This window comes from Oratosquilla oratoria, chromosome 12 (assembly GCF_046742065.1).
Source record: "Oratosquilla oratoria isolate Oo_2021 chromosome 12, ASM4674206v1, whole genome shotgun sequence".
Taxonomy (NCBI): Eukaryota; Metazoa; Arthropoda; class Malacostraca; order Stomatopoda; family Squillidae; genus Oratosquilla; species Oratosquilla oratoria.
Window position 1 is genome coordinate 18904038 of NC_134788.1, and position 14057 is coordinate 18918094.

At 35.6% G+C, this 14057-nt stretch overlaps 1 protein-coding gene across 1 annotated transcript in view; it reads left to right on the top strand.

Annotated features, from left to right (window-relative positions):
• The first annotated feature begins 2648 nt into the window (after positions 1–2648).
• LOC143031052 (BTB/POZ domain-containing protein 6-like) overlaps positions 2649–14057 on the top strand; it is a 246509-nt gene continuing 235100 nt past the window's right edge. Inside the window, exon 1 of the mRNA XM_076194428.1 lies at positions 2649–2719. The gene's annotated coding sequence lies outside the window, so the exon portion shown is untranslated. The remainder of the gene's footprint in view (positions 2720–14057) is intronic.

The following is a 14057-nucleotide window of genomic DNA, read 5'->3' on the forward strand; positions in this document are numbered from 1 at the left end:
TCAACCAAATCCAATTTAGGACTCAACCCGGGACAATTGATTGAAACCTTTGTCTTGTTAGGGAAAAACAAGTAATGAGATCCTTGTATGTTACAATGAGGGATTTGGTCTACCAAAATTCGTTGGTAATGACAATTGTTCATAACAGACACATTCCTAACCAGAGAATTCATGTGAAGCTTCTCGGAACACAAAAAGGGGAGCATTACAAAGGTAAAGATTCCTATTAAATTTTTTACACTCCTTCAATTTGTCATTAGAGATCCTGCTCTCCTTCAGATTGTCTACAGAAAGGATATAATTGATTGGGTCCACAACTGGAATATCTACTTCATAAAATGAACCATTTACCTTCAATGGGAAGGGTTTCAATTTGAATAAGTTAAATCTTAGGTTAGAAGGGAACGGGATTTCAATAATAACTGAAGTAACATTAAGGTAGGAGTTTAGCAATGGATAATATAATGCTACATTAGCTTCTTCATAGAAAGGTTCAAAGTTCCAATCCTTCTTTGCTGACTTAATTACCTTTATAAGTTGAGGTATTGGAAGGAGAGAAGAAGTTACTTGACCCGAATTTGCCATAACTAAATCTTGTACAAAAGATTCCAACTGAACTTGCATCTCAGATAATTTCAAATGCATAGTATTGAGTAGCAAGAAAAGTTGCATTGTATTCTCTTGTTCACTTTGTTTCAAACTGAGATTCTCTAAGTTATCTGAAATATCAGAGTTAATTTCCTCAATGTTTTTTATTCTTGTTTGTAATTCATTAATTTTTTCAACTTTCTCCTTAAATGTATTTATGGAAAATTTCAAGTCAGCAAGGAAGACAAAATTGGCAATACCTAATCCAGCAAGAGCTCCTAAAGTCGCTACTATTGCACTTCTCTTTTGTTTAGTGCTTTTGAAATTGGACCCTATGATGTGCAATTTATCCTCTATTTCTTTTATTTTGGTTTCAAGTTTACCCATAGTAATGTTCTGTTTTAGAATTTTTAAACTATTATTAATGGAGTCCACATTTTCTTTAATTTTGGTTACATTTTTACAATCAAGAACTACTCATACTACCTTATCTACCAAGATTAGGTTACCTTGATGATGTACCAATGCTCCAGGACGAATCGGATTCCAGTCCATGGCACTCACTATACTTAATATAATAATTATTGCAGCCCTCATCTGTAAAATACATCAAGATTAATATTCAACTCAGCAAGAATACAGTCAAAGTTTTCCTTATACTCTTCAGTGTTGTCAACATTGATACAAAGAGTATTACTATAATTATCTTCATAGATCTGCAAGCTAATTTTCCTTATGTCATCTAAATGTCCTATCAATTCTTCTCTTGATTCTAAATGTTTATATCTAAATTTATTCCCACCTGCAGAATCAATTACACTATATGGACCAGTGTACCTTGGTGAAAGTTTATTATTGGGTGAAGTTAGTTTGACCATTACTAAATCTCCAATTTTCAATTCTAGTTTATGAGCTATTTTGTGTTGTTGTTCCTTCATCTCTTGTGAATAGACCTGCATATGTTTCCTAACTCTTTGGTGAATACTTTGAAGAGTATTTATCCTATTTGATATATAATCATCCATATTATATATGGGCTTCTGCTCTGCAGTCAACATTTCATATGGCAGAGTTTTGTCCTCCCCAAAAATTATAAAATGAGGTGTATCACCAGTTGCTACATTAATTTGATTGTTCAGGGTACACTTAACACAAGGAATCCAAGTATCCCAAGTTACACTATGAGGACTTATTAGGGTTCTAAGACATATAATTATCTTTTTGTTTAACCTTTCTACTACCCCGTTACCTTTGGGATGATTCACGAGTATATTGACTTTCTTAATGTGGAATACACTACATAGATTTTCCAAGATTTTGTTATTAAATTCAGTCCCATTATCTGAAACTAAGATGTTAGGTGTAGTAAAATTACAGATTATCTGATCATAGATTACGGAAGCAATAGTTTCAGCTTTCTTATTGATTATGGGTTGTAATATACAGAATCTTGAAAAATAATCAATAGCAACAAATAGGTATTTAAAGCCGTTCTCGGACATAGGTAATTCTAATGTATCAATGTGAACTCTTTCCCAAGGTTTCTGTGGAATGGGATAGGTGAGTATAGGAGCAGGTTTTGGTGTATTTCCCTTCACCTTTACACATTTTACACACTTTTCTATATAATCATATATAGATTTCTTCATACCTGGCCAAAAGTATTTAAGTTGTGCTTGTCTATAAGTTTTATCCTTTCCAGGATGTGAACTACAATCACTATCATGAAGTAACTTCAATATCTCATTTACCAGAGTTTGTGGTATAACCAACTGATTTACTTGACCTCTAGAAATATCTTTCCCATTTACAAATGTTTTCCTATACAAAATTCCATTAATCAAATGAAATTCCTCTATCTTATACCCCTTTGGTAGCTTTGGAGGATCTCCTCTTGGGTTCATCAAATGCTTGATTATTGAATCACATGTCTCATCATCTCTCTGTTCTCTTATTAGCATTTCTTCATCTAAAGTTACTAATTCTTCTATACTACAAACAAAATTAATCAACCCAGTCCCAGTCATTGGTTGACTAATGTTTCTAGAAAGTGGATCTGCTACATTCCTTCTACCCGGAATATATTCAAATTGAACTTCATAGCACTGAAGTATCGCAAACCATCTAGCAAGTCTGCCTCTAAGATTCTTATGCTTAAATAAGTTCTGAATAGCATTGTGATCAGTCCAAACTCTGATGGGATACCCTAGTATCATATCCCTAAAACTTTCCAAAGAATAAATTACTGCTAAAGTTTCTCTTTCTGTTATAGAGTAGTTTCTCTCCGCACTATTACAAAGTCTTGATGTGTAAGCTATGGGTTTCAAAGTTCCATTTCTCTCTTGCATGAGTATGCCTCCTAATCCTATGTCAGACGCATCAGTACAAAGAATGAATTCTTTTTCATAGTCGGGAAAAATTAAAATAGGTGTACTCGTGAGTTTCTCTTTCAACTTGTCAAAAGCTTGCTGTTGTGCAGGTCCCCATATGAACTTTGAGTCCTTTCTTAACAAAGAACTTAGTGGATTAGCAAGGTCAGCATAACTTTGAATGAATTTTCTATAATATCCTGTTAATCCCAAAAAGCTCCTAACCTTGTCTACATTGGTCGGAACTGGAAAATTCTTGACAGCGTCAACCTTTGAATTTACTGTACTAAGTCCGTGTCTGTCTATCTTATGTCCTAAGTAAATGACACTGTCTTGCAAGAACTTACATTTTTCAAGTTTTACTTTTAACCCTGCTTCTAGTCTTGAGAATATCAAATCTAATTTCTTAAAGTGCTCCACTGCAGTCTGAGAAACTATTAAAATGTCATCTAGAAATACACTGGCAGTGTTTCCTAACAATCCATCTAGAATAGTATTCATTAATCTCATGTAAGTTAATGGACTATTACATAACCCAAATGGCATTCTCTTGAACTCATAATGTCCTGTTGTAGTAGAAAATGCTGTGAACTCTCTTGAATCTTCATGCAATTCTATTTGCCAAAAAGCTGATTTGATATCTATAGTGCTAAAATATCTATTCTCAGTTCCCAAACTTCTCAAAATGTCACCGATAATGGGTAATGGTAACCTATCACGAATGGTGTGCTTATTCAATTCCCTGTAATCAATAACTGGGCGCATAGTTCCATCAGACTTTGGTACTAAGATCAACGGAAAATTCCACTCACTTTTACTATGTTCAATAATATCCTGTGATAACATTTCAGTGATGAGTTTATCTACTACAGCTAATTTAGAGTGAGGAACTCTGTAGGCTGGTATGTAGATAGGTTGTGTTCCTGGTTTTAACTTAATGTGATGTTTTAAAACAGTTGTTTTGCCTAAGGCGTCCCCCGGCAAAGCAATTGCTTTTTTGTGTTTCACAAGCAAAGCAAATAAAGCTTCATCCAACTCAGGGCAATTAGTTGATTGTAAGAATTCTTTATATCTATTTCTTAAGTCTATTCCTTCTTGAACTGAACAAATTGATGAAGTTGGTAATTCCATCTTCTCACTAGTCTCATTTAAAATCTTAATAGGTTTAGTACACACCTGAATACATCCTATTTGTGTACCTTTCTTTAAAACTATCTCTTTATTCATAGTATTAATTACTAATACTTCTACTCTGTTCTTATTTGTCTTATAAATCCCTGAGTCCCACTTCAATCCTTTAATTTTAACTGATTCTGGGACTGTAATTATTTCAGAGTCTACATTGATTCCTTTCAAACACACTTCAACCTTATTAATTGACATGGGATGTAACAATGTCGACCTTGTTACTCCGCAATCTGCAATTCTCAAGGCTTCTGTAGTTGATAATTTAGTAATCTCTGGGATTTCCTGAACTTCTGAGTTGGGTTCACAAATTGTTTTACCTTCTGTAGGGTTGGACCGCTCGGTCACTCTATCTAAGATAGAAATGTTATCTAAGGATTCATTGATTCCTGTCACTGGTCTTAAGTCTGGTTGATTTAAGAATGGGATTACCTGTGACTTCACTAAAATTCCTAAGTCAGCAGGACAAATTACCATGTTTTCTTTTCTCATAGTTGCAAATCCTATCAATAAATCTCCTGGAAAAACAGACTCCTCTACCACTATCACTGGTATGTACAAATGTTCATTTGTATATAAGGCAACTTCTAGTTCCACCTTACCTAATGTTTTTAACTGATTTCCAGTTACACCTTGTAATGAGTAACGGATTGGTTCCAACATTTTCGACCCAGGGTTCAAATGGTGTAAAACTTTACTAGTAATTACATTAACTACAGACCCTGTATCAATAAAAATTTGAATAGGCTTATTGAACACTTTACCCGCAATGAGAGGTCCTACAGAAGTTTTACCAACAGTAATTATCAGCTTGTCAGTTTCTTTCATCTCCCTTGCATTCCCATATTTACCACAATACCGCCTATCGGTATATATATGGGGAGGTCTGAATTTGTTTATTCTGTGTCTGGGGGTTTTCCTCTTAGCCCTGGGGGTACCCGAAAATTCCGGCACTCATGAGTCCTATGACCTATTCTATTATGATAAATACAGAATGGAGGGTTCCTACATTGATACTCATGGTGTCCTTCATATGTACAATTTCTGCAAATAATCCCATAAAAACATTCTTGTGCTTTGTGTCCCCATGTATTACAATTAAAACATAGGATTCTGGTATCTCTATCCCTAGATGGACTTCTAGCATGCCGCCTATGTCCTACTTCGGTTTTCTTAAACTCTCTAGAGTTCCTATTTTGGCTTTGTTGATTTATAGGCATTACATATGGTTTTATTGTTCTGGTTTCACTGTATCCTTGAAGAAGATAATCTACTTCTCCTAAACTTATATTTGATTTTAGATCCTTGTACAGCCTTTCTGCTGTTAAGTCATCAGAATTCTTTGCCAATAAGCTAAATGTAATCAATTTGATTATTTGTGAGATTTTCATCTTGTCACTAGATCTTTCTATCCAGTCTGAATCTTTCAAGATAGAATTCATGTCTTTTGACCATCTATCTAATCTAGCTAAGTACTCTGTGTCAATTTCACTTGTCCTAACTTCCTTAATCATTTTTACCAATGACCTAATAGGATCCTGATCACAATTGGACATAAAATGTTTGATGAAGGCTTTTTTGTAATTCTCATATTGATTAATTTCTTCCATTTGCTGGAAGTTAATGACAAACCTCGCCCTTCCATGCTCTGGATCGATATTCTCCTTGAGAATCTCTATCTTCCGGTTCTCATTCGTAATGTTTTTACTCACTATAAGAGTATCTATTAAATTAAGAAACTTATTAACACCATAGGTGTTAGATAATCCAGTAAATTTTGGAATAGAGACATTGGAGGTATGGATTTCGTGTCTCAACACGTTAGAATTCTGAGAGGTGCTCATACTAATTACTAATACCTTGCTTTAGCCTGGCTGCTTGCGATGTCACTTCGTGATGTCAACTTCTATCTTGACGTCCTTCTACGGCCTTGTCATTCGTCAGCGACGTTGTTCCTCAGCTCCATCACACACTCTGCCTTGAAGACCGCCTTGTAGATGATGATCACCTTGAAGAATCTTGAAGAATGCTTGTTCCAATCGTAGTAGTTACTTGAAGTTGTAGATTTCACTCGTAGTCGACCGTCCGAACCAGTACGCTCTTGATTTTGGTTGTATTGTTCCCGTAGACTTTCTTGCACAAGTTTCTTCGGAGTATGTTTAACACTCAGTTCATCCCACCGCTGCCACCACTTTCACCTCCCTTGGAGTCACTGTCACCACCACTGTCAGACCTCTTCCTCTATTCTGTTAGTAGTCACTTAATTTCCCCTCACGTCTTTTCTTATAAGTTTTCCAGTCCTTTTTAAGCAGTAGGCCCCATGCCTAGTTTCCAAGTTCATTAGGCCCCATGCCTAGTATTTGTATTGTACTTCAATTCAGTCCTGAGGTTAAGGAAAATGGATTAGTTTTTCCTCTTTCACTGTAATTACGCTCACTGGGGTACACTCAGGATCTCTCTCTCTACTCGACTCCCACACCCTCTCCCGAGATCCCCGTATCATACGCTAAGCTACCTTCGTCTGACGTCACTAATTTTCCTAATCCAATCTCCTCTGACTTCTCAAATAAATGTCACTCCTTATGGGCGTGACTTTGAATTCATGCACCAATAGTTTTTCCTCCTTCTCCACCTTTTCTCCAATCCGGAAAGCCGTTACAATGTCACTAGCAATATCGTTTACCTCAGCTTAGTCAAACGAAAAATAACTTTGCGCTTACAGAGTTTTGATTACATCAGCGATTATAAAACAGTCACCACCGTCGGTGTGTTTACATAGACATAACGTCGCCTTCAATGTTATTAAACAGCAGGCGCCGAGCCTGAACTCGCTGACCCAGCACATGCCTCCCAACCCGATTTGCATTCGCTACCGGCCTCTTACAAAATTCAAAACAGTTTTCTGTTACTGTACTCCAAAGGTAGGAAAAATAGTATAAGGTAAGCAGAGTAAGCTTTGCGTATTTAGTTTATTAGAGACCGCTTTGTTTTTGTTTTGTTTTTTGTCGTTGATTTGTATTTTCTCTTTGTAGTTTTTATTGCTAAAGTAGGAGAGAAATGGCTTGTGAAGGTTGCGTGAACCTAGAGGTCCGTCTCAGGATGTGTGAGGAGGAAATTCGTCTCCTCAGAAGTGCGCTCCTTGAGAAGAGTGACCCCTCCCCACAACCCAAAGAGCGTTCCACTTCTTCCCCCTACTGTCGCTGCCGTGAGCGAGTGGCGCTCCGTGGGGTCCCGTTTGTCGAGCCCGCGTTCGGTAGACGTGTGCCCTGTGGAGCAACCGCAGGCTCTAGCCAATCGTTTTGCTCTACTGGAGGATGAAGTGGCTGAAAACCAGTAGTTCTTGGTGGTGGGGGACTCCATGGTGCGAGGCTATGACGACATCCTGCAGCTGAAGACTAAGCTACGTTTCAAGCTTGTATGTCAACCGGGCCGTGGGATCCCCGATTGTACCCAGTCCATCAGGGAGCAAGGGCAGAAGAACACGGTTACGATTGTTCATACGGGAAGTAACGATGTAGGAAGGGTGAGATCAGAGGAGCTTGTTCGGAATTACAAGGTCCTCCTTCAGGAGATGAAGGAACGTGGGAGCCGTCACGTAGTCTGTGGGATCCTCCCGAGGATCTACGCAGGCTCGCGTTGGAACAGTAGAGCCATAGGTATCAATGATGGGATATCGCAGCTGTGCACACAATTGGGATACCACTTTCTTGATCCTTGGTATCTCTTTTCTAGGCGCCATGACCTTTACGCTTCTGATGGGATCCACCTTACCCGCAGAGGCAAAGATGTTCTAACAAACATCATTGTGGGAGTTTGTAATGAACTAGCTCCTTTTTTAGGGTAGAAGCCCAAAGGGAAGGGGAAATAGAATGTACATGTGGAAACAGTGTAGAGTATAGCATTAATGTAGAACAATTTGCCAATATAGGACAAAATATAATTTTAGGATATAATGTCGGTAGAGGACGAAATGTTACATTAGGATGTAATGTCATAGGACAAAATGTCACAATGGGATGTAATGACAGTGGAGGACAAAATATCACGATGGGAAGTAATGATAGTGGAGGACAAAATATCACGATAGGATGTAATGATAATGGAGGAGAAAATATCACGGTAGGATATAATGTCAGTGGAGGACAAAATATAATTTTAGGAAGGAATACCGGACAGAATGTCAATGAAGGCCAAAATATCATGATGGGATGTAATGACAGTGGAAGACAAAAGATCACGATGGGATGTAATTATAGTGGAGGAAAAAATATCACGGTAGGATATAATGTCACTGGAGGACAAAATATAATTTTAGGAAGGGATGCCGGACATAATGTCAATGGACGACGGGAGGCCGGCGTGAATCACGGTGACGTAGGGGGACAAAATGTAAAGAAGAGTTCGGATGACCGTGATCGACCAGATGTCCGTGACAGGGGAAATGTTAATTTTGATGGGAGAAATGTTAATGAGGCATTGAATGTCAATGAAGGACCACATAATGATATAGAGCAAGGTATATATATATATATATATATATATATATATATAAAATAAAATGATAATGTAAGACATGATATTGAAAATCAAAATGTGTCAAAAAGGAATAATCACGAGTTTCTTAAAACCATGTACTTTAATGCTCGTAGTATTAGGAATAAATTTCAAGAAATACAGGCGTATGTCAAAAGCGAAAATCTCGATATGATAGGAATAACTGAGACATGATTAAATGGTACAGAGTTCGAATCTAAATTTAATATTGCGGGATTTAAGCACTTTCATCAGGATAGAAACCACAAAAAAGGTGGGGGTGTTCTGTTGTACGTTAAAAACAATGCTCATGCTTGTGTTTTAGAGAAAGTGAAATAGGATGCATATGATAGTTTGTGGGTTGAGTTAATCCAAACAAATGGAAAAAAAAAAAAAAAATGAATACAGGTGTAATATATAGGCCAAAGACATTATCATTAGCAGACGACCAACTGTTATTTCAAGAACTGTCTAGTTTCTGCAACCGGGATTTATTGATAATGGGTGATTTCAATTTTACTGACATTGATTGGATGACCCTTGAACATGGCCATATAGGTAGTCGCTTGATTGATTTTCTTGGTGACAATTACTTAATTCAGCATGTAAAAGAGCCCACAAGATATGGAAACTTACTCGATCTATTGATCACTAGCCGCGAGAGCATGGTAACTGATGTACAAGTCGATGAATCTGTTGCAAATAGCGATCACAACTTAGATTCAAACTCTTAATTTTTTTTAGAATAGATACTTGTGTTTCTAAAATACCCGATTTCAGTAAAGCTCAGTTCATAGGACTACGTCAGGAGATTCAGCTTACAGATTGGGAGGCAAAATTAAACGATAGACCTGTAGATCAGATGTGGGAAATATTTCAAAATACGCTCACTAAGATGATTCAAACTTACACTCCTTTTAAGGACAGACGTCCCCCAAATCAGGCTCGCCCAAAGTGGCTCGACAAAGAAACTGCAAAGAAGGATTGCTAAAAAGAGACAGGCTTACAAGAAATATAAGTGCTCGGGTGCATCTAATGACTAAAAAGAATTACAAAGAAAGAGCATGCCGACAGGAGACCTTTTGGTCCATAACTAGGTCGAATGTGAAAAAATAGACAAATGAAATATATATATATATATATATAATGATAAATAATAAACAAATATTTATAATCTATAATAAATAATTAATAGATAAATAATAATGAATCAATGAAATGAAATAAAATAACGGCAGGCATTACAGTATCAGCATATTGCCTAGGTATTTATCTAAATGAATCATAAAACTTCGAACTGTACTACATTGCACTGCTTCTGCATGAAGTTTATTCCATTTATCTAAAGGTCAACTGAGGTTTTCAAAGAGGTGGTGAATATTTGCTAGATGTATGGCTTAGTCACTTTTTCAATAATGCAAAAATGCAAAAATAAATATACATCAATACAGAGAGATTTAAAAAAGATAATAAGAAAAAGAAAACGACAATACGAAATGAACATCGCTGATAAATCCAAAGAGAATCCCAAAGAACTCTCTTGTTACATTAGAGATAAAAAGGTTGTTAGGAATGACATTGGTCCACTATTATCTGCTGACGGTCAACTTGAATATTCAAATGAAGGAATGTGTAATATCTTAAACAATTATTTTAGCTCGGTATTCGTAAACGAAACACCTCAAAGTGAACTCCAAACTGAAACCTGTGAAAAGTCTAGGATAAACATACTCACTACGGTAAATATAACAAAAGAAAAAATTAAAAGGTGTATAAACTCAAAGCTAATAAAACACCAGGGCATGACGGTTGGCATCCAAAAATCTTAAAGGAAATTAAAAATGAGATTGTTGTTCCATTAGAAATTACATACACACACACACACACGCACATACATAAACACACATACACGGAAACACACACGCACACACACACACACACACACACACACACACACACACACACACACACACACACACACACACACACACACACACACACACACACACTCTTTAGCACTGAATTTATGTTATGAAAGAATTGTCAGTGTAGACCATGGCACAGAGTTGTGGGGAGTTTTTGAAATATTTTCAAACTTAAAAGAATGATATCATAAAAAAGAAAAACAATTGATAAACATGAGGGCATAATTTGGGGGCTTTTTATCAATTACTATCATTGTCACCAGGAAATGCCACCAGTTCGAGGAAGATCCTTTCTCCATGGTCACTGCATAGGACCAATTTCAAGCCGTCGAGGTCTGTTTTAACACACCAACTGCGAAAAGTCATCTAGATATAGTTACATTAGAGATAAAAGGTTGTTAGGAATCACATTGGTCCACTATTATCTGCTGACGGTCAACTTGAATATTTCAAATGAAGGAATGTGTAATATCTTAAACAATTATTTTAGCTCGGTATTCGTAAACGAAACACCTCAAAGTGAATTCCAAACTGAAACCTGTGAAAAGTCTGGGGTAAACTTACTCACTACGGTAAATATAACAAAAGAAAAAATTAAAAGGTGTATAGACAAATTCAAAGTTAATAAAACACCAGGGCCTGACGGTTGGCATCCAAGAATCTTAAGGAAATGAAAAATGAGATTGTTGTTCCATTAGAGATTATTTTCAAGAAATCCATCATATCCGGAGATGTCCCAAGAGAATGGAAGCTAGCTAACGTTACTCCCATATTCAAAAAAGGTTACAAAAAGAAACCAAATAACTATAGGCCTATAAGTTTGACTTCAATCGTAGGAAAAATAATGGAAACTATCATCAGAGATGCTATCGAACATCATTTAGAAAGTAACCGTTTGATAAATGATAGCCAGCATGGTTTCAGACGGAAACGTTCTTGCGTGACTAACTTACTCGAATTCTACAACACAGTTATATCGAATTATGACAAAAGAAACAATATAGATTTAATATATCTAGACTTTGCAAAAGCTTTTGATACCGTCCCACACGAAAGACTACTTACTAAACTAGCTTTGCATGGAATAAGTGGTAGCCTATTAGGTTGGACTAGTAATTGGTTGAATGGTCGAAAACAGAGAGTTGTTTTAAATGGAAAAACTTCTAGATGGAAAAACGTTACAAGTGGAGTTCCTCAGGGTTCCGTTCTTGGGCCACTTCTATTCTTAATATATATAAATGATATAGACCATGTTTCCAAATTTGCTGATGATACAAAACTGTGCGGAATGGCAAATGATCACTTAAACCAATTAGATATTCAAGAAGATTTAGATAAATTACAGCAATGGTCTGAAAAATGGCTAATGAAATTTAACACAAGTAAATGCAAGGTAATGCACATAGGTAAAAATAACAGGAAGTACGATTACAAGTTATTTGGAAATTCGTTAACAAAAGTGGATAGTGAAAAAGATCTCGGCGTAATTATCAGTAATGACCTCAAATCATCTAAGCAGTGTATTTCAGCCTCTGAAAAAGCAAATAAGATTCTAGGACTGATTGCGCGATCTTTTGATTTCAAAAGTCCATCACTCATTAACAAACTGTATAAATCGTTAGTTCGTCCACATTTGGAATATGCTGTAATCGTATGGTCACCGAATCTTATTAAAGACATTAACAAATTGGACAAAGCACAACGGCGAGCCATAAAACTGATTTCAAATATAAAAAAATAAATCATACGAAAATCGACTATATCATATGAATCTATTTTCCCTAAAAAAGCGTAGACTCAGAAGTGACTTGATACAAGTCTTTAAGATCTTAAAGAGGATTGACATCAAAAGTGACAAGATTTTTCAACTGAATGAGAATCAGACAAGAAACAATGGTCTCAAACTGTCAGGAAATAGATTAAATTTGGAAGTAGGTAGAAACAACTTTGCCAACCGTGTAGTTAATGAATGGAATAAACTTCCTGCACAGGTAGTGCAATGTAGTTCAGTTCGAAGCTTTAGGAATCATTTAGATAAACACCTAAGCAAGATGCTGTAATGATTATAATTTATTTTATATTATTTGTTTTTGTTTTGTTATCATTTGTTTGTTTGATTTTCATTTATTATTAGTTATATGTCAATTTATTATTTACTTTTTACCTGTTTGTTTATTATTTAACTATACCTATGCATTTATTTATGTATTTATTTATTATTTACATTATTATAGTTTCTATTTATTATTTTATTATTATTTTTTTTTTTTCGCATCCGACCTAGATATGGACCAAAAGGTCTCCTGTCGGCATGCTCCGCCTTTGTAATCCTTTGTAATGCTTTGCAAAAAGAAAAAGACGAAGAAGGAAAATATGAAGAAGAAGCAGAAGGAAAAGAAGAAAAATAAAAATAAGAAGAAGTAGAGGCCAAAGATGAAGAAGAAAAATAACACAAAAAAGAAGAAAACACGAAGAAGGAGAAGAAGGACATGAAAAAGGGAAAGAACATGAAGAAAAACAACAGGAACAAGAAGAAGAATTCGAAGAACAAGAAGAAGAAAAGAAGAGGCAGTAGAAAAAGAAAAAGAAAAAGGAGAAGAAGAAGAGGAAGAAGAATAAGAAGAACACGAAGAACAATTAGAAGAAGAAGAAGAAGAAGAAGAAAACACGAAGAAAAACAACAACACGTAGAAAAATACAAAAAAGGAGAAGTAATAGAACACGAAGAAGAAGAGGAAGAAGAAAAAGAAAAAAACAAGAACAAGAACAAGAAGAAAAAGAAATGGAAGAAGATGAAGAAGAAGAAAAACAAGTAGAAGAAGAAGAAGAAGAGGAACAAGAAGAAGAAGAAAAACAAGATGAGGACGAAGGAAATGAAGACGAAGAAGAAAAAGATGGTTAAGAAGATTAAAAGATGAAGAAGGAGAAGAAGAAGAAGAAGAAGAAGAAAAAGAAGAAGAAGAAGAAGAAGAAGAAGAAGAAGAAGAAGAAGAAGAAGAAGAAGAAGACGAAGAAGAAGAAAATGATGAAGAAGAAGAAGAAAAAGATGAAGAAGTAGAAGAAAAAGATGAAAAAAAAGAAAAAAAAAGAAAAAAGACGAAGAAAAAAGATGAAGAAGAAAAAGATCAATTAGAAGCAGATGAAGAAAAAGAAGAAGCCGAGAAAGAAGAAGAAGAAAAAAAAGACAAAGGCGAAGGAAATGAAGACGAAAAAGAAAAAAAAAAAAGACGGATAAGAAGAATAAAAAGATGATGAAGAAGAAGAAAAGGAAGAAGAAGAAGAAGAAGAAGAAGACGAAGAAAAAGGAGAAAATGATGAAGAAGAAAGACATAAAGAAGAAGAAGAAGAAAAAGATGAAGAAGAAGAACGAGAAAAAGATAAAAAAGAAGAAAACAGACGAAGAAAAAAAAAGATGACTAAGAAAAAAAAGAAAATCAATTACAAGCAGATGAAGAAA